Here is a 21105-nt window from a genome sequence, read left to right on the forward strand (position 1 = left end):
ATGTGACATCACATCTCAGAGCACATTTTGAATTGGGTTTCTGCTATAAAATACATGAACCCGAGAAGATAAAAGGAAACGGGATGGAAACGAGTTAAAGCAGAATTCGAAGTAAAGTAAGCTGTGAAATCGAGAAACGTGAATGAAAAATAATGAGTTCGAACTTTTGAACTGCTTCACGAGCATTTCCTTATTTCTAATTATAGCTTAATTGTTACGGGAAAGCTGTATTTAAATCATTGTAGACTAACTCGCAGTGTAATTGTCAGACCGGCAACGCCATGCGTTACCAGAGAGCGACAGTCCAACTCTGTTACTGGAGTCCTGTAGCTGAGTAACCGCAGCAGGAATAATCGCCGTAATTGGAACCAGAAATGCGAATCCGCCAGTGCCAGCAGCCGTCGCAGTCACGGGTCCTAACCGCGCCTCGCCAGCACCAAATGTCGCTAAAAGTCGACGCATTCAGCCTGCAAGGAAAGTAAGCACACACGTTGCGCACACAACGCCTTCCACTCGCCCGGCTGCTAACATTAATAGGTTCAATCTCAAAGTTTTCCACGCTACAGCCATAGTAAATGTTCTTGAATAACAAAGGTTATGGTTTCAATAACAGCAATCAAAGCATATTGAAATTCACCTAGGACAAAGCTCCCTCGAAATCATTAACTGCACATACAATGAACATGGATCAACTTCACCACTTCATTTTACTTTCAACTCATAATGATGTATTCGTATTATCTGCCATCGTAAAGCATGAAGTAACGGAGTTCATAACGTGTTCCCATGTGTATCAATTACTGCATTTACTTGCGTTTGTCCACCTACTTCATATTTCACTTATATTTTCTGTCAGCAAAACTAAAAACTTTAAAAGCTAGCTATTTTACGTGTTAAATAGATATATATCATCAGCATCTTCGATAATTAGTAAATGCCTTCTACTCATCCTCACTGTATAATGGAAAGAACGAAATACTCTGTTTTGTTTCATATCCATGTAAAATAATATCTATTTATATTCTGTCAGCAAACATAGTTCACTTTTTCTGCATTAAAGAAGTTATGTAATGTTTCACGTCTCTCTCTTAAAAAAAACTATATCTGTTTAGCTGTTGCCGATTTCCCTTTCGTTAATTGTTGCTTTTATAAAAATGTTTTTGCTCCTTCTTCTGGTTTATTTAATTATTTTTAATTATTATTGGCGTAACAACGCATATATGGAAAGAGTGACGTGAAATTCTTTTAACAATGCTGTGCTTTTAATTGCTTTATCATCGTTACCTTTTTTTTAGCAAAATAAAATGATGGAAGTATTATTGTTCTGAATCTGGCCTACAATTTAAAGAACGATTTTTTAGTAACTGCAACTCATGCTAAGTATCAATATATCTTTCCTACTTCGTAATTATTCAAAGTTGAAATTAATGTCCTATGATCACTGATGTTACAGTTCGTACGATCGTTCACGAATACAAGTTTGCAGTGGATTTTATTTCTTACTAAATGCTATTTCATACCACGGCTAGCCCAAGAACATGAGACTCTCATTAAAGAAAATTACGTATTCACTATAAAATTTAGCCAGATCAGAACGGAGCACAGCAAGTTTCCTATCAGATTCTTTAGGTACATAAAATTATTTGCACTGAAAATTATATCCTATCAGCAGCCCGCGTCAACCTGCAACACATCATAAAATCTGCTGATCTTCACTGCCAGCCTGGGAGCTAAAAGAAATAATATTATTTTTTACTATTATTTTACCGCTTCCTTGCGGTATACTCGACTATATTGTAAGTCGTTTAAATACGCCGCGGCAGCGGCTCTTCTTTCTCCACACAGCTCAGCTCCACAGATAATATTTTTATATGGCTGAAAAATATCTTAACAGGATGGGATAATAGGCAGGCACACTTTAACATTTAAGTAATACAAGTTTTCATTTAAACAACTCTATTTAAACATTTAAATATCTTAATAATTACAGACCTGTGTACATTCACGCGCAATGGCGTCCAATTCACAATCTCGACAAAAGAATGCTACCTTCACGCTCTCTACGACAATAACAGGAGATCTTTATCTCGCAGCTTCTAGACTAAGAAGAACAGAGACATTGCTTTACATCATGCCTTATATACAAATTCATTTGGTGATCTTTGTACAACATTTATCTTCTGTGTCGGTCTTATTACTCGCCGACACAGACGTTCTCAAAAATAAAAAATAAAGAAAATAATACATAATTTTACATAATGACACAATATGACACATCTAATATTTTAATTATTACATAATATATTGTCTTTGTTTATTACAAGACGTTACACTGCCCCCTGGCAGCATTTGACTAACGATGAAAATGTTCGGCAATATGCTGCCACTAACGTCTGTCTTGTTTATGGTTTATTACTTTGGTTGGAACATTCACTTTACACTACTCAGTTCTTTTACACTGTAGGTTTAATTACACTTCGTATACTGTTCTTACACTTTGCGAGGTGACCGTCAACCTAGTCCCAGGGTCATTACATTTATTTGGCTCCCCCATTCGGGCTACGTGCGATCAGAAAACCTGGGAAAACTGCGCCGGAGCCATGGTCATCTCACGAAAAGTTTAGACTCTATTCAATGTCCACATATAACAAAGGCTATTTGTGATAGCATGCTACACTTTTAGTCTCTTTGTTATCGATATACTACTTGTATTCTGGACTGTTATGAAAGTCACTTATTACACATTTTTACAATAGTATAATGAACCGTCTTTGCACTTACTCGCGACAGTTGGTTTAAAATGTCTATCATTCGTGCGAGTACCTTTCATTAACATGACGCAAACATATTAGATCGATACATCACTAAATCCATGAATATTGTGAGTTCGTGTTGGATAACAACAAAAAATGTTTATCACGTCATTGCGTGTCCATTAAACACCATTCATGTTAGCACATTATACATATAGTTAATAGTTCATTTGAATGACAACAATGTGGTATGGAGCTGGCGGCGCGAAGCAATTGTTGAGTAGCGTCGTCTGGAACGCCGCGTACCGACGGCCGCTGGGTTCGACGACCGGCTCTCAATAACAGTGAGGTCGTGCTAGCGTGGCGCCCAAGCAGTCGCGAACCGCGCTGAACCATTCGCTGTTGTCGGCGAGTGGCAGTGGTTTACCGCAACCGGCTGGATGGCGGCACGGCACTCGTCTCTGCTTCTCCGCATGGCTCCCCGTCGTGGCGCATGAAACAAACATTCCACAACGGTGTACTGTCTTTAAGGACACAGATTACTAGCTGTGGAAGAAGAGGCAATTTGTTAAAAGCGTTTATTGTTCAGTAAGCCGTCGCTTCACTGGTATGCACAGGATGTTTTGGCGTGATAACAGGTTTTTTGTGGCATCGTGACACTGGTATTCAGAGTTCGTCACACGCACATTGTACTACACGTTTTCACTCACTTCCACGGTTGATGCACTGCCAGAGCGTCTTTCAACACGCGAAAATGGTTCGTTACACTCATACCACATGTCTCCGTTGAGCGATGTTTGTGTAAATCGTCTCCGAACGGATCAATAACTACTGTTTTTATACACTGTCTATTGTTCGTTGAGCGCTGCACTAGGACAGTCTATCACTCAACACTAGATTTATCGACGTATATATTGGTGCAGATACAACAGTCATTTTCTGTCCCTACTACACACAATATTCCGTCCTGTCCTTAAGTGTTTATGCACACAGTTTATTTTTTAACACCCTTTAACTGTTCTTTGCATAGTCACTCTGATTTACATAGCATTTATTTGTTTTCACTTTATCACAACATACTCTTCATATTGTTGCTAGGCGTATTTGGCCCTTTTGTAAATTTTTTTTAACGGTGTGTGAATTTTTTTTTTTTTTATACATATTTTTTTTTTTTTCTTAGTGTAGCTTGCCTGATTATCACCCATCTATCAAACAGATTTTACCATGTGCATGACAGCTTGACTCGGGCATATTGTTCAATAAATACTTCGTTCAGCAATAACATTATTTTTAATGATTTTTCCTATATGACTACAGTGTAGGTTCCGCATTGTCTGACTTAACTCGCGTATCGCGTAATGAATATTCAAGGTCGTGTACCAAGTACACAGGCTTCAATTGAAGCATTGCTACATACAGAACGGAGTTTCCACGGAACGGGCTCGTTTTTAATTAGGTTCTGCTCCAGTGTCGTTCTCAAATCACTACTGGCAGCCAACGTCACATTACATCATTGTTGCATATCGCAAAGTCAATGTCTGGCTAGTAAAGACTCTCTCTCTCAGGGTTTCTTATCCTAATACAATTACATCAATTCCCTTACTCTATAAGATTGCATCATTGATTGCACTTACACACTACACATAGAAAATGGTTCAAGAAATTAATCCTTTATACAACAAGAAAATTGTTCATTTTTTACTAAGCACATAATATCTTAATGACTAATTGTCTGTAAACAAAATCTTCCTGTGTAAGCTATTGCTCACTTTCTGATTCCACTTCCTCCCTACTTCATTACACACAAATTTCTTTCTAAATACTAACACACTTATATTCTAAAACACAATTAAAATCTTTTTACACCTATTACTCTTTATATATTTTGTGTCACTGAATAAATAACTTCACGTCTTTACGTGGATATAATCCTTTGATCTTCCCCGTATGGGGATGTGCTAACAAATAGCTACTAATTCCCTCCTCGACCAAGGGATGGAGTAGGTTGCGCGACAGTATGTATTATGGGGTATCACCTCTATGTGATAGTGGTACCCTTTGACTATTCCTGGACGGTCGGTAAATACCATAGTATATTCCGATAGCAGCTGCGTCAACTGTTGCTTTTGCGTATCATTTAAACCTTCCGATTCGTGCACTTTAGTCTGAAATGCCTCAACATTTGTTTCGAAATTTTGATCCTCTAAGTTCGGGTAATAGAGGTCTGTTGCATGTGAAAAATCATCGATGTGTAGTACCCAAGGGTTCCTACCTTTGATATCGATTCGATTACAGCACGGCACAAGTACCTCCTTCGATTTCATCATAGATAATTCAATCCTTCTACCCCTATTAATTATGCTTAGTTTCCCCACGGAGAGGTCGATCAATGCGTCCCTCTCATGGAGAAAATCTACTCCCAGAATGCAGGCCACCTTCAATCCTTTAACCACGAGGAACGAGCTCACTATGGCTTCGCCCTCCTTATAAATCTCCACCTGCACCTGGTACTTAACTGATTGGCTCTGTGCACTAATGGCTCCAGACACCTTACAATTATTAACCGGGAAGGTCGGAATACTATGTCCCTTTCCCAGTGCTTTAAATAGCTCCATACTCATCACACTTACTGAGGCACCTGTGTCGATAATTATGTTTACTGCAACATCATTGATTCTAGCTTCAATAATAGCTTGCACATTTTCGTTATTATCCTTCTTACATTCGTGCGGTTCGTTCAGCAGATCTTTATCCATACTGACACCTTCGTTGTATCGCAGCATGCGTATCCCAGGTCTATTACTGTTATTACTCGAGTTGCTCTCACTCCATCCCTCGGCCGTCGATGGAGAGCATATCGAGGCCGATTCTAGTTTGTTGGATTAGTTACTTGGGAGGTACTTGGACGGCTATTGTCCGCGACCTCCACTATATGTACGTTCTGATTGGTAGGCCGCCACGGCTGCGCAATAGGCGCGTTTTGCGGTGGTGGTCTATTGTTGTCATACCGGTCACTAGCCTGTCGCTCTGGGCTTCTACACTGATTCTGTTGCCAATTTCGATTACTATCATTATAATTACTCTGCCACTGACCTCGCGCATTTTTCCAGCGGTTGGTCCCTGACATTCCGGATTCGTATCTGTCGTCAAATCGACGCTTTTTGTTATAATTTGGTTGTCCATACCCGTTTTGGCCTCTACCGTTACTACCATTTTGCGATTGTTCTTGTCGCTTGCTACCACCCCCACCATTTCTATGGTTGTGGTTCTGTGCACTACTGTTTCTGTCGTGATTACATCCTGACCCATTATTCCGCAAATGGTCGCACGCCGATTTTACATCTTCCTGTATCAAATCTATGGAATCTAGGACCGACAGGAAGTTTTCCATGTCGCTTTCTGGTACATGTATTAACTTCTCCTTGATCTGAATTGGTAAATGGGATTTGAGTAGTCTTATTATGTCTCTCGGTGATATAGGCTCGTCCCAGTAGCGTGTTTTGTTTATATATTTTTCAAAGTACCGCCTCAAATTCCCAAGACGGGGTGAGTACGGTTCGGGATTATATACCTCTTTTCTTAGTCGCTCTTGTATACACGGCGACCAATATTTCGATAAAAATGCCCTTTCAAACTGTTCGTATGTCTTGCAGCTGTCTGCTACTTCTGTAGCCCACAGTGCTGCGTCACCTTGAATGTACGACATTACGTATTGTATTTTCTGTGTTTCGTTCCATACACTGGGTAAGATATTTTTAAAGCTTTTTATAAATACCACTGGGTGTACTGATTTCCTTTCAGTAGTAAATGTTTGAAATTGTCTATTTTTAATTAAACTTTCTTCCACTAATATTTTTGAACTACATGGGTTTGCTGCTGGGACATATGCTGTGTGCTCCGAACCGGAGCTACAGCTCTTCGCATTATCGACTACAGATTCCCCATTGTTGTATCGCATATAAGTTTGTGCGTTGCCAAAGCCATGGGCTGTTGGCGACAGAGGTTCCTGTTCCACTTGTTTCCTGGTTTGTGCTAAACCCTTCTCCAGATCGGATATCCGTTTGTTAACATTCACTTGCCACTGCGGAATATCCTCACTGAGTATTTGTTTAATGGTTTGCACATCGTTCTGTACCTGACTATTTACGGCGGTACTGAACGATTCTGAATCTCTATTTGCTATTGCTGCTTCTACTTTAGAATTAATATTCGTGTCAATCTCAGTCTCCTTCACTTCTATCCATGATTTAAATTCTGTTTCAATTTTATTTGCCTGTTCATTCCACTTCTGCTCTACAAGCTGTGTGGAATCTATTTCTAGCTTTTCTACTCTGTTGGCTAAGACACCTATTTCATCTACCATGTTAGTGTTTGCTACTTGCAGGTGGGTGACCTGTTCAGTCAGCTCCTGCACGGCCTTAGGTATCGACTCGTAATTCTTTTTCATATCTGCTATCTCTTTTTTCATATTTTCTAACGATTGCACAAGTTGCTGGTCCCGCTCGGCTTGCTGGCGATCTCGCTCGGCTTGCTGGCGATCTCGCTCGGCTTGCTGGGCAAGTAAATTTTCTTCTAGCCTGCGATCTCGCTCCGCTTGCTGGGCAAGTAAATTTTCTTCTAGCCTGCGATCTCGCTCAGCTTGCTGACGATCTCGTTCAGCTTGCTGGCGCTCTCGCTCGGCTTGCTGTTGCGCAAATTTTGCCTGGTAATTTAGCACACGCTCTAATATAGCCTGAATTGCATACCCACCAGGCAGATTACCACTCTCTGGTTCCTGCTTTTCTGGTGGTGGTACAATTTCTTTATCTACATCGACTTGATGACTAGTGGGCGGTGGCACTACTTCCTGTGCCCCTGCCCCCACAATTTCGCCTGTTATATCTTCAAAGAGCGTACTAGTACTACTTGAGGCACCCGGTTCCACATTTCCTTCACTAGCTAATTGTTGTTCTTCAGTATCCATATTGCTTGGACGTTGACTACGCAACTTAACCATATTCCTAAATTGCTTACTAAAACACAAAATCTAACAGTTTTTCCCCTTTCACACAAAATACATCACTTTATATACACTACACTGCACACTAAAAATTACTATCTACATCAACTTTGTCCTGTCACAATTACTAACATCAAACTACGTACAGTATGCACACCACTAGCGATATGAGATTACTTCACTGGAGCTCAACTTCTACAAACAGGACAACTACACTGTAGTCTTACCTTTAGTTTCTATTATCTCGGGGTTCGGCTGCCCCCGGATTACGTAGTCGTTAGAGCTTCTCAGTACAATCAGGATCGTCTTCTCAAACTCGCTTGCAGTAGTACGTTTTGTCATGAAAGAGTGTTTGAACCTTCATTAATACATAGCATAGATCATGATATACATACATTTAACACTAAATACATATACATATACACCTACATAACAATAGACACTGAAAGAAAATACATAAAATTTTATAATTGTGGCCACTGCAAATTCGGGCCCCGCGTTTTTGGGCGCCAGTTTCACGTCTTACTCTTAAAAAAAAAACTGTTATAGCTGTTGCTGACTGCCCTTTCATTAATTGTTGCTTTTATAAAAATTGTTTTTGCTCCTTCTGGTTTATTTAATTATTTTTAATTATTATTATTGGCGTAACAACGCATATATGGAAAGAGTGACGTGAAATTCTTTTAACAATGCTGTGCTTTTAATTGCTTTATCATCGTTACCTTTTTTAGCAAAATAAAATGATGGAAGTATTATTGTTCTGAATCTGGCCTACAATTTAAAGAACGATTTTTTAGTAACTGCAACTCATGCTAAGTATCAATATATCTTTCCTACGTCGTAATTATTCAAAGTTGAAATTAATGTCCTATGATCACTGATGTTACAGTTCGTACGATCGTTCACAAATACAAGTTTGCAGTGGATTTTATTTCTTACTAAAATGCTATTTCATACCACGGCTAGCCCAAGAACATGAGAATCTCATTAAAGAAAATTACGTATTCACTATAAAATTTAGCCAGATCAGAACGGAGCACAGCAAGTTTCCTATCAGATTCTCTAGGTACATAAAATTATTTGCACTGAAAATTATATCCTATCAGCAGCCCGCGTCAACCTGCAACACATCATAAAATCTGCTGATCTTCACTGCCAGCCTGGGAGCTAAAAGAAATAATATTATTTTTTACTATTATTTTACCGCTTCCTTGCGGTATACTCGACTATATTGTAAGTCGTTTAAATACGCCGCGGCAGCGGCTCTTCTTTCTCCACACAGCTCAGCTCCACAGATAATATTTTTATATGGCTGAAAAATATCTTAACAGGATGGGATAATAGGCAGGCACACTTTAACATTTAAGTAATACAAGTTTTCATTTAAACAACTCTATTTAAACATTTAAATATCTTAATAATTACAGACCTGTGTACATTCACGCGCAATGGCGTCCAATTCACCATCTCGACAAAAGAATGCTACCTTCGCGCTCTCTACGACAACAACAGGAGATCTTTATCTCGCAGCTTTCAGATTAAGAAGAACAGAGACATTGCTTTACATCATGCCTTATATACAAATTCATTTGGTGATCTTTGTACAACATTTATCTTCTGTGTCGGTCTTATTACTCGCCGACACAGACGTTCTCAAAAATAAAAATAAAGAAAATAATACATAATTTTACCTAATGACACAATATGACACATCTAATATTTTAATTATTACATAATATATTGTCTTTGTTTATTACAAGACGTTACACTGCCCCCTGGCAGCATTTGACTAACGATGAAAATGTTCGGCAATATGCTGCCACTAACATCTGTCTTGTTTATGGTTTATTACTTTGGTTGGAACATTCACTTTACACTACTCAGTTCTTTTACACTGTAGGTTTAATTACACTTCGTGTACTGTTCTTACACTTAGCGAGGTGACCGTCAACCTAGTCCCAGGGTCATTACATTTATTTGGCTCCCCCATTCGGGCTACGTGCGATCAGAAAACCTGGGAAAACTGCGCCGGAGCCATGGTCATCTCACGAAAAGTTTAGACTCTATTCAATGTCCACATATAACAAGGGCTATTTGTGATAGCATGCTACACTTTTAGTCTCTTTGTTATCAATCTACTACTTGTATTCTGGATTGTTATGAAAGTCACTTATTACACATTTTTACAATAGTATAATGAACCGTCTTTGCACTTACTCGCGACAGTTGGTTTAAAATGTCTAGCATTCGTGCGAGTATCTTTCATTAACATGACGCAAACATATTAGATCGATACATCACTAAATCCATGAATATTGTGAGTTCGTGTTGGATAACAACAAAAAAAAAAAATGTTTATCACGTCATTGCGTGTCCATTAAACACCATTCATGTTAGCACATTATACATATAGTTAATAGTTCATTTGAATGACAACAATGTGGTATGGAGCTGGCGGCGTGAAGCAATTGTTGAGTAGCGTCGTCTGGAACGCCGCGTACCGACGGCCGCTGGGTTCGACGACCGGCTCTCAATAACAGTGAGGTCGTGCTAGCGTGGCGCCCAAGCAGTCGCGAACCGCGCTGAACCATTCGCTGTTGTCGGCGAGTGGCAGTGGTTTACCGCAACCGGCTGGATGGCGGCACGGCACTCGTCTCTGCTACTCCGCATGGCTCCCCGTCGTGGCGCATGAAACAAACATTCCACAACGGTGTACTGTCTTTAAGGACACAGATTACTAGCTGTGGAAGAAGAGGCAATTTGTTAAAAGCGTTTATTGTTCAGTAAGCCGTCGCTTCACTGGTATGCACAGGATGTTTTGGCGTGATAACAGGTTTTTTGTGGCATCGTGACACTGGTATTCAGAGTTCGTCACACGCACATTGTACTACACGTTTTCACTCACTTCCACGGTTGATGCACTGCCAGAGCGTCTTTCAACACGCGAAAATGGTTCGTTACACTCATACTACATGTCTCCGTTGAGCGATGTTTGTGTAAATCGTCTCCGAACGGTTCAATAACTACTGTTTTTATACACTGTCTATTGTTCGTTGAGCGCTGCACTAGGACAGTCTATCACTCAACACTAGATTTATCGACGTATATATTGGTGCAGATACAACAGTCATTTTCTGTCCCTACTACACACAATATTCCGTCCTGTCCTTAAGTGTTTATGCACACAGTTTATTTTTTAACACCTTTTAACTGTTCTTTGCATAGTCACTCTGATTTACATAGCATTTATTTGTTTTCACTTTATCACAACATACTCTTCATATTGTTGCTAGGCGTATTTGGCCCTTTTGTAAATTTTTTTTTAACGGTGTGTGAATTTTTTTTTTTTTTTTTTTTTTTATACATATTTTTTTTTTCTTAGTGTAGCTTGCCTGATTATCACCCATCTATCAAACAGATTTTACCATGTGCATGACAGCTTGACTCGGGCATATTGTTCAATAAATACTTCGTTCAGCAATAACATTATTTTTAATGATTTTTCCTATATGACTACAGTGTAGGTTCTGCATTGTCTGACTTAACTCGCGTATCGCGTAATGAATATTCAAGGTCGTGTACCAAGTACACAGGCTTCAATTGAAGCATTGCTACATACAGAACGGAGTTTCCACGGAACGGGCTCGTTTTTAATTAGGTTCTGCTCCAGTGTCGTTCTCAAATCACTACTGGCAGCCAACATCACATTACATCATTGTTGCATATTGCAAAGTCAATGTCTGGCTAGTAAAGACTCTCTCTCTCAGGGTTTCTTATACTAATACAATTACAGCAATTCCCTTACTCTATAAGATTGCATCATTAATTGCACTTACACACTACACATAGAAAATGGTTCAAGACATTAATCCTTTATACAACAAGAAAATTGTTCATTTTTTAATAAGCACATAATATCTTAATGACTAATTGTCTGTAAACAAAATCTGTCCTGTGTAAGCTATTGCTCACTTTCTGATTCCACTTCCTCCCAACTTCATTACACACAAATTTCTTTCTAAATACTAACACACTTATATTCTAAAACACAATTAAAATCTTTTTACACCTATTACTCTTTATATATTATGTGTCACTGAATAAATAACTTCACGTCTTTACGTGGATATAATCCTTTGATCTTCCCCGTATGGGAATGTGCTAACAAATAGCTACTAATTCCCTCCTCGACCAAGGGATGGAGTAGGTTGCGCGACAGTATGTATTATGGGGTATCACCTCTATGTGATAGTGGTACCCTTTGACTATTCCTGGACGGTCGGTAAATACCATAGTATATTCCGATAGCAGCTGCGTCAACTGTTGCTTTTGCGTATCATTTAAACCTTCCGATTTGTGCACTTTAGTCTGAAATGCCTCAACATTTGTTTCGAAATTTTGATCCTCTAAGTTCGGTTAATAGAGGTCTGTTGCATGTGAAAAATCATCGATGTGTAGTACCCAAGGGTTCCTACCTTTGATATCGATTCGATTACAGCACGGCACAAGTACCTCCTTCGATTTCATCATAGATAATTCAATCCTTCTACCCCTATTAATTATGCTTAGTTTCCCCACGGAGAGGTCGATCAATGCGTCCCTCTCACGGAGAAAATCTACTCCCAGAATGCAGGCCACCTTCAATCCTTTAACCACGAGGAACGAGCTCACTATGGCTTCGCCCTCCTTATAAATCTCCACCTGCACCTGGTACTTAACTGATTGGCTCTGTGCACTAATGGCTCCAGACACCTTACAATTATTAACCGGGAAGGTCGGAATACTATGTCCCTTTCCCAGTGCTTTAAATAGCTCCATACTCATCACACTTACTGAGGCACCTGTGTCGATAATTATGTTTACTGCAACATCATTGATTCTAGCTTCAATAATAGCTTGCACATTTTCGTTATTATCCTTCTTACATTCGTGCGGTTCGTTCAGCAGATCTTTATCCATACTGACACCTTCGTTGTATCGCAGCATGCGTATCCCAGGTCTATTACCGTTATTACTCGAGTTGCTCTCACTCCATCCCTCGGCCGCCGATGGAGAGCATATCGAGGCCGATTCTAGTTTGTTGGATTAGTTACTTGGGAGGTACTTGGACGGCTATTGTCCGCGACCTCCACTATATGTACGTTCTGATTTGTAGGCCGCCACGGCTGCGCAATAGGCGCGTTTTGCGGTGGTGGTCTATTGTTGTCATACCGGTCACTAGCCTGTCGCTCTGGGCTTCTACACTGATTCTGTTGCCAATTTCGATTACTATCATTATAATTACTCTGCCACTGACCTCGCGCATTTTTCCAGCGGTTGGTCCCTGACATTCCGGATTCGTATCTGTCGTCAAATCGACGCTTTTTGTTATAATTTGGTTGTCCATACCCGTTTTGGCCTCTACCGTTACTACCATTTTGCGATTGTTCTTGTCGCTTGCTACCACCCCCACCATTTCTATGGTTGTGGTTCTGTGCACTACTGTTTCTGTCGTGATTACATCCCGACCCATTATTCCGCAAATGGTCGCACGCCGATTTTACATCTTCCTGTATCAAATCTATGGAATCTAGGACCGACAGGAAGTTTTCCATGTCGCTTTCTGGTACATGTATTAACTTCTCCTTGATCTGAATTGGTAAATGGGATTTGAGTAGTCTTATTATGTCTCTCGGTGATATAGGCTCGTCCCAGTAGCGTGTTTTGTTTATATATTTTTCAAAGTACCGCCTCAAATTCCCAAGACGGGGTGAGTACGGTTCGGGATTATATACCTCTTTTCTTAGTCGCTCTTGTATACACGGCGACCAATATTTCGATAAAAATGCCCTTTCAAACTGTTCGTATGTCTTGCAGCTGTCTGCTACTTCTGTAGCCCACAGTGCTGCGTCACCTTGAATGTACGACATTACGTATTGTATTTTCTGTGTTTCGTTCCATACACTGGGTAAGATATTTTTAAAGCTTTTTATAAATACCACTGGGTGTACTGATTTCCTTTCAGTAGTAAATGTTTGAAATTGTCTATTTTTAATTAAACTTTCTTCCACTAATATTTTTGAACTACATGGGTTCGCTGCTGGGACATATGCTGTGTGCTCCGAACCGGAGCTACAGCTCTTCGCATTATCGACTACAGATTCCCCATTGTTGTCTCGCATATAAGTTTGTGCGTTGCCAAAACCATGGGCTGTTGGCGACAGAGGTTCCTGTTCCACTTGTTTCCTGCTTTGTGCTAAACCCTTCTCCAGATCGGATATCCGTTTGTTAACATTCACTTGCCACTGCGGAATATCCTCACTGAGTATTTGTTTAATGGTTTGCACATCGTTCTGTACCTGACTATTTACGGCGGTACTGAACGATTCTGAATCTCTATTTGCTATTGCTGCTTCTACTTTAGAATTAATATTCGTGTCAATCTCAGTCTCCTTCACTTCTATCCATGATTTAAATTCTGTTTCAATTTTATTTGCCTGTTCATTCCACTTCTGCTCTACAAGCTGTGTGGAATCTATTTCTAGCTTTTCTACTCTGTTGGCTAAGACACCTATTTCATCTACCATGTTAGTGTTTGCTACTTGCAGGTGGGTGACCTGTTCAGTCAGCTCCTGCACGGCCTTAGGTATCGACTCGTAATTCTTTTTCATATCTGCTATCTCTCTTTTCATACTTTCTAACGATTGCACAAGTTGCTGGTCCCGCTCGGCTTGCCGGCGATCTCGCTCGGCTTGCTGGGCAAGTAAATTTTCTTCTAGCCTGCGATCTCGCTCCGCTTGCTGACGATCTCGTTCAGCTTGCTGGGCAAGTAAATTTTCTTCTAGCCTGCGATCTCGCTCAGCTTGCTGACGATCTCGTTCAGCTTGCTGGCGATCTCGCTCGGCTTGCTGTTGCGCAAATTTTGCCTGGTAATTTAGCACACGCTCTAATATAGCCTGAATTGCATACCCACCAGGCAGATTACCACTCTCTGGTTCCTGCTTTTCTGGTGGTGGTACCATTTCTTTATCAACATCGACTTGATGACTAGTGGGCGGTGGCACTACTTCCTGTGGCCCTGCCCCCACATTTTCGCCTGTTATATCTTCAAAGAGAGTACTAGTACTACTTGAGGCACCCTGTTCCACATTTCCTTCACTAGCTAATTGTTGTTCTTCAGTATCCATATTGCTTGGACGTTGACTACGCAACTTAACCATATTCCTAAATTGCTTACTAAAACACAAAATCTAACAGTTTTTCCCCTTTCACACAAAATACATCACTTTATATACACTACACTGCACACTAAAAATTACTATCTACATCAACTTTGTCCTGTCACAAATACTAACATCAAACTACGTACAGTATGCACACCACTAGCGATATGAGATTACTTCACTGGAGCTCAACTTCTACAAACAGGACAACTACACTGTAGTCTTACCTTTAGTTTCTATTATCTCGGGGTCCGGCTGCCCCCGGATTACGTAGTCGTTAGAGCTTCTCAGTACAATCAGGATCGTCTTCTCAAACTCGCTTGCAGTAGTACGTTTTGTCATGTAAGAGTGTTTGAACATTCATTAATACATAGCATAGATCATGATATACATACATTTAACACTAAATACATATACATATACACCTACATAACAATAGACACTGAAAGAAAATACATAAAATTTTATAATTGTGGCCACTGCAAATTCGGGCCCCGCGTTTTTGGGCGCCAGTTTCACGCCTCTCTCTTAAAAAAAACTATATCTGTTTAGCTGTTGCCGATTTCCCTTTCGTTAATTGTTGCTTTTATAAAAATGTTTTTGCTCCTTCTTCTGGTTTATTTAATTATTTTTAATTATTATTGGCGTAACAACGCATATATGGAAAGAGTGACGTGAAATTCTTTTAACAATGCTGTGCTTTTAATTGCTTTATCATCGTTACCTTTTTTTTAGCAAAATAAAATGATGGAAGTATTATTGTTCTGAATCTGGCCTACAATTTAAAGAACGATTTTTTAGTAACTGCAACTCATGCTAAGTATCAATATATCTTTCCTACTTCGTAATTATTCAAAGTTGAAATTAATGTCCTATGATCACTGATGTTACAGTTCGTACGATCGTTCACGAATACAAGTTTGCAGTGGATTTTATTTCTTACTAAATGCTATTTCATACCACGGCTAGCCCAAGAACATGAGACTCTCATTAAAGAAAATTACGTATTCACTATAAAATTTAGCCAGATCAGAACGGAGCACAGCAAGTTTCCTATCAGATTCTTTAGGTACATAAAATTATTTGCACTGAAAATTATATCCTATCAGCAGCCCGCGTCAACCTGCAACACATCATAAAATCTGCTGATCTTCACTGCCAGCCTGGGAGCTAAAAGAAATAATATTATTTTTTACTATTATTTTACCGCTTCCTTGCGGTATACTCGACTATATTGTAAGTCGTTTAAATACGCCGCGGCAGCGGCTCTTCTTTCTCCACACAGCTCAGCTCCACAGATAATATTTTTATATGGCTGAAAAATATCTTAACAGGATGGGATAATAGGCAGGCACACTTTAACATTTAAGTAATACAAGTTTTCATTTAAACAACTCTATTTAAACATTTAAATATCTTAATAATTACAGACCTGTGTACATTCACGCGCAATGGCGTCCAATTCACAATCTCGACAAAAGAATGCTACCTTCACGCTCTCTACGACAATAACAGGAGATCTTTATCTCGCAGCTTCTAGACTAAGAAGAACAGAGACATTGCTTTACATCATGCCTTATATACAAATTCATTTGGTGATCTTTGTACAACATTTATCTTCTGTGTCGGTCTTATTACTCGCCGACACAGACGTTCTCAAAAATAAAAAATAAAGAAAATAATACATAATTTTACATAATGACACAATATGACACATCTAATATTTTAATTATTACATAATATATTGTCTTTGTTTATTACAAGACGTTACAAATGGTAGTTATTTAAATAAATCCATGGACAAGTTGCATGTTCATCGTCTGGTATTCATTATTTTTCGCTCTTTCCCATGAGCAAATTACAGAAAATGATCAACATTTCTGATACACTTGAAAGCTATGTATACATCACCATATTCACCTATTATGAGTAGATTTCATCCAGAAGACACAGTTCACTGTTACACGGATATGGGAAGCAGGTACATGGTTAAGAGAGCTGCTTCAGTGGCTGTGGTAACTACGTTGAAAAACAGTTAAAAAGTGTCTATATTATCTGTATATTAACTCAGCATTCGTATGCTGAATAAAATAGCCCATAAAATACTTTGTAGAAACTACCTTAAATATGCCTTTCCTTTACATTTAATATTTTCTGCTCTGTCAGTTTCCATTACCGTCACCATTTATCAACCAAGTTATTATATTTCTACGGATTTTTTCCTGTTCACCGTCTTTATTCTACTAGTATGCCACGCGGTTTAAGGCGCCATGTCACGGATTGCGCGGCCCCTTCCACCGGAGGTTCGAGTCCTCCGTCGGGCATGGTTGTGTGTGTTGTTCCTAACATAAGTTAGTTTAAGTCTATGGACCGATGACCTCAGCAGTTTGGTCCCATAGGAATCGACACACATTTGAACATTTTCTACTAGTACAATAAAGTGCTCTGTTTAACCTGAGGACGGGATAGATAAAATAACAGAAAATAGTAACTCGGTGAAAAGTGATGAAAGTAAGGGAGCAAGGTGCCAGAGATCTCAGAGTTTCGTTAAGAAACTTGGACGTCACTTGGCTTGATGTCGGGATTGCCACGCAACACGAGGCACTCCCATCGATGACATACGGGACGCGTTGGAGAGATGTACTTCAACAAATCTAGGTACCGCTCTGGTGGAGGAATGAAAAGCTCCACCACAAGATCTCTTTATCAGTGTTGTGGCCAGCATGGTAGAACGTCGCAGAGCATTCATTCCCGTCCGTGGTGATTACGCATCCTATTAAGAACTATATCCCGCCTTTTGTAATGTCCAGAATACTATCATAAGTAGCGGTGACTTCAATGCAGTTGTTGGTTTTACTAAAAGTGTCATTCCTGTCCGTCTCAGTATGTATTTCTTATTTTGTGTACTACAACGTAGCAGTTCTTTCTATGTATGTCCCAAGTTTCATCGATCTGTGTTACTTGTCAGTGACACATCATGTGAAATTTACTTTCATCCTCAGGTTCTGTACACCAGGGTAATATCTCGTTTTTTAAAACCACTTTAGTAATTTGTAATTACTGAGATTAACATTTATTCCCGTTTCCACATAGTTCATGTTACACTACCACCAAATGGTACATTCTCAGTAATTTCTCCCTTAAATTACGACCTGTGTTTTAAACCAGTAAACTCGTGTTGTGCAGAAATGGCCTTTGCGCCATTTGACTCTAGTAGCCTTTTCTTGGCCAGGAATGCCCTTGTTGCCAGTGCTGTTATGCTGTTTATGTCCTCCGTGCTTCGTCCGTCATGGGTTATTTTGCTGCCTGCGTAGCAGAATTCCTTGACATCGTCTGCTTCGTGATCGCCAATTCTGATGTTAAGTTCATCACTGTTCTCATTTCTGCTACTAGTCATTACTTCCTACTTTTTTCGATTTACTCTCAATTAATATTCTGTACCCAGCAGCCTGCAGACGGTTCATTTCACGCAACTGATTCTTTAATTCTTCTTCACTATCAGAGGATAGCAATGTCATCAGAGAATCTTAGCACTGATATCCTTTCACCCTTAATTATAATCCCGCTCGTAAATCTTTGTTTCATTTCCGTCATTGCTACTTCGGCTTATAGATTGAACAGTAGGGGACGAAAGACTACACCCCTGCTACACATCCATTTTAATCCGAACACTTCATTCTTGGTCTCCCTCCCTTACCGTTCACTCTTGCTTTTCGTACACTGTATGTCATCTGTCATTCCCCTTTTCGCAGAAGTTCAAATGTATTGCATCATTTTACATTGTCCAATGCATTTTCCGAGTCTATAAGTCCTGTGAACGTATTTTGATTTTTCTTCAGTTTTGGTTCCATTACCAACCGCAATATCAAAACCGCCCCTGCGATGGACTGTTAAGCTGACTGTGCAATATTCAGTTTTCGACTCTCACAATCTTGGGAACTGTGTGGATGAGTTTTTTCCGAAGGTCTAATGGTATAGAGCTTGTTTCATACATTCTAAACACCAAAGTGAATAGGCGACTTGTTGCCATTTCACTTAATGTTTCCAAAAATTACGATGGAATATTATCCATCCCTCCTGCATTATCTGATCTTGAGTCCTCCAAAGCTTTTTTAAATTCCGATTCTAACACTGGTACCCTCTTCTCTGTGGACTCTTGTTTCTTATTCTATCAAGTCATCGGACAAGTCCGGCCCTAATAGAGGCGCTCAGTTTCCTATTTCCACCTATCCGCTCTCTCCTCTGCGTTTAACAGTTTAATTCCCGTTGCACCCTCAACGTTGGCGCGATTGCTTTTAATTTTACGTAAGGTTGTTTTGACTTTCCTACATACTGATTCAGTCCTTCAGACGGTCAATTCTATTTCGATTTCTTCACATTTTTTATGGAGTCATTTCGTCTTAGCTGCCCTGCGCTTCCTACATATTTCATTCCTATGTGACCTACATCTATGAGTTATTGAATTTCCTTAACATATTTGCACTTCCTTCTTTCGTTAATCATTTGAAATATTTCTTCTGACACCTGTGGTTTCCTCGCAGCTACCTTCTTTGTATCCGTATTTTTCATTCCAACTTCAGTGACTGGCCTTTTTAGAGCTGTCCAATGCTCTTCAACTGAGCTATCTTCTGAAATATTCACTATCCCATTATCTGCAGCCTTAGAAAACTTCTAGCGTATCTGTACATTCCTTAGTATTTCCGTACCCCACTCCTTTGCACATTGTTTCTTCCCGACTAGTATCTTAATTTCAATCTACTCTTCATCACTACTAAATTGCGAACTGAGTCCACATCCTTCGTACATCTTACAATCCAATGTCTGATTTCGAAGTCTCTGAAATACCGTGATACAAATTAACTGAAATCTTCCAGTATCTCGGGGCATTTTCCAACTATGCTTTCTCCGCTTGTGTTTCTTGAACATGTTCTTCACTGGTCTAGGTGAAATTTATTGCACAACTCAATTATTCTCTCCTTTCTCTTTTCTACTAAAAAGCCCGTATTAATCCCGTAACCCATTCTTCTACTCCTTCCCCTACAACCATATCACATTCCCTTCCCCCATGACTACCAGGTTTTCATCTTTAACGTGAATTACTCCTCCCCTAGTAGCCAAAAATTCTTACTATGACGATTTCTTCCACCATCATGTTTTGTCCTCGCTTCTTTTGAGACGAACGCCACAAAGATGCTTCACTGAAATAAATGAGCAGTTCAGTACATGTAATTTTTTCAATCTTAAACTCAATTTTGATGGAAGTGGACAACTAGGTATTAATTGTACAGGCTGAATTGAATGAAATCTCTTTACGTCTTTAAACAGGTCCAAATAATAGAAAGATCAAGCTCTCCAGGATTACTGGCGCCCAGCACCCTCTGAACGAATGGGAGGTGGAATGCGCCTTCTCCGTCCTGCTGCCGAAATTCGGAATCTCAGGGAGGCATCCCGAAGAACCGACTGGTTATTCTTCACCCTTGACGAAACTGCAACACGCTGCAGCAGGATCCCTGAAACTTCCACCCCAATTACTTCTTTCGTCCTGCAAGTGACTTACCACAGACTAAATATCTGGCCCCATCAATGACGAGAACAATAATAAAAAAACTTAAAGTTTCTTTAACGAGACCATAAGGGTGTAAAGTTCAATAAGCATGTAAATAGCATACATCCTGTCCTCCTTTAAATAGTACTAGTGTGCTCCTTAAGGCCTCTGATGTGCGATTCCAACGCCAGCAATCTAACAACTTAACAATACTGTATGTATATTTATGTATCACAGATCTCAAGGGTGGCAGGCAACTTAAATAGCATGGCTTAGTTTTATCAATCAAACAACATAAATAGCAGGAGAAGCAGAGCTAAAGCGTTAGCAACAAAACTCTCAAAACTTGTAGTACTTTACAAAAGGCTTAAGCCTGATTAAGCTCATAACTAATGTGCTCAAATAAAAATAATTTACTGCCACACCGGCTGCCCACAGAAACTCAAAATCAGCTAGACACACCGATAAACTTAATCATAGCCGTTTTGGAAACCATACCAAAGTGGCAGCTCACCAGTTTTTCAGTAGTGATTAATCCGATAACAGCAGCACGGCAGAGAAATCTGTAAAGTACCACACTCTTTAGAGGCAATCGTTATTTTAGTA

At 39.7% G+C, this 21105-nt stretch overlaps 1 long non-coding RNA gene across 1 annotated transcript; it reads right to left on the reverse strand.

The window, feature by feature from the left end:
- Positions 1–1939: 1939 nt before the first annotated feature.
- Positions 1940–9395, reverse strand: LOC126235468 (uncharacterized). The gene is made up of 2 exons (XR_007544795.1): positions 9239–9395; positions 1940–2049 (listed from the first exon to the last, which is right to left on the reverse strand). It is a non-coding gene; the product is annotated as an uncharacterized LOC126235468 (long non-coding RNA).
- Positions 9396–21105: the final 11710 nt, after the last annotated feature.

Source organism: Schistocerca nitens, chromosome 1 (genome assembly GCF_023898315.1).
Source record: "Schistocerca nitens isolate TAMUIC-IGC-003100 chromosome 1, iqSchNite1.1, whole genome shotgun sequence".
NCBI lineage: Eukaryota > Metazoa > Arthropoda > Insecta > Orthoptera > Acrididae > Schistocerca > Schistocerca nitens.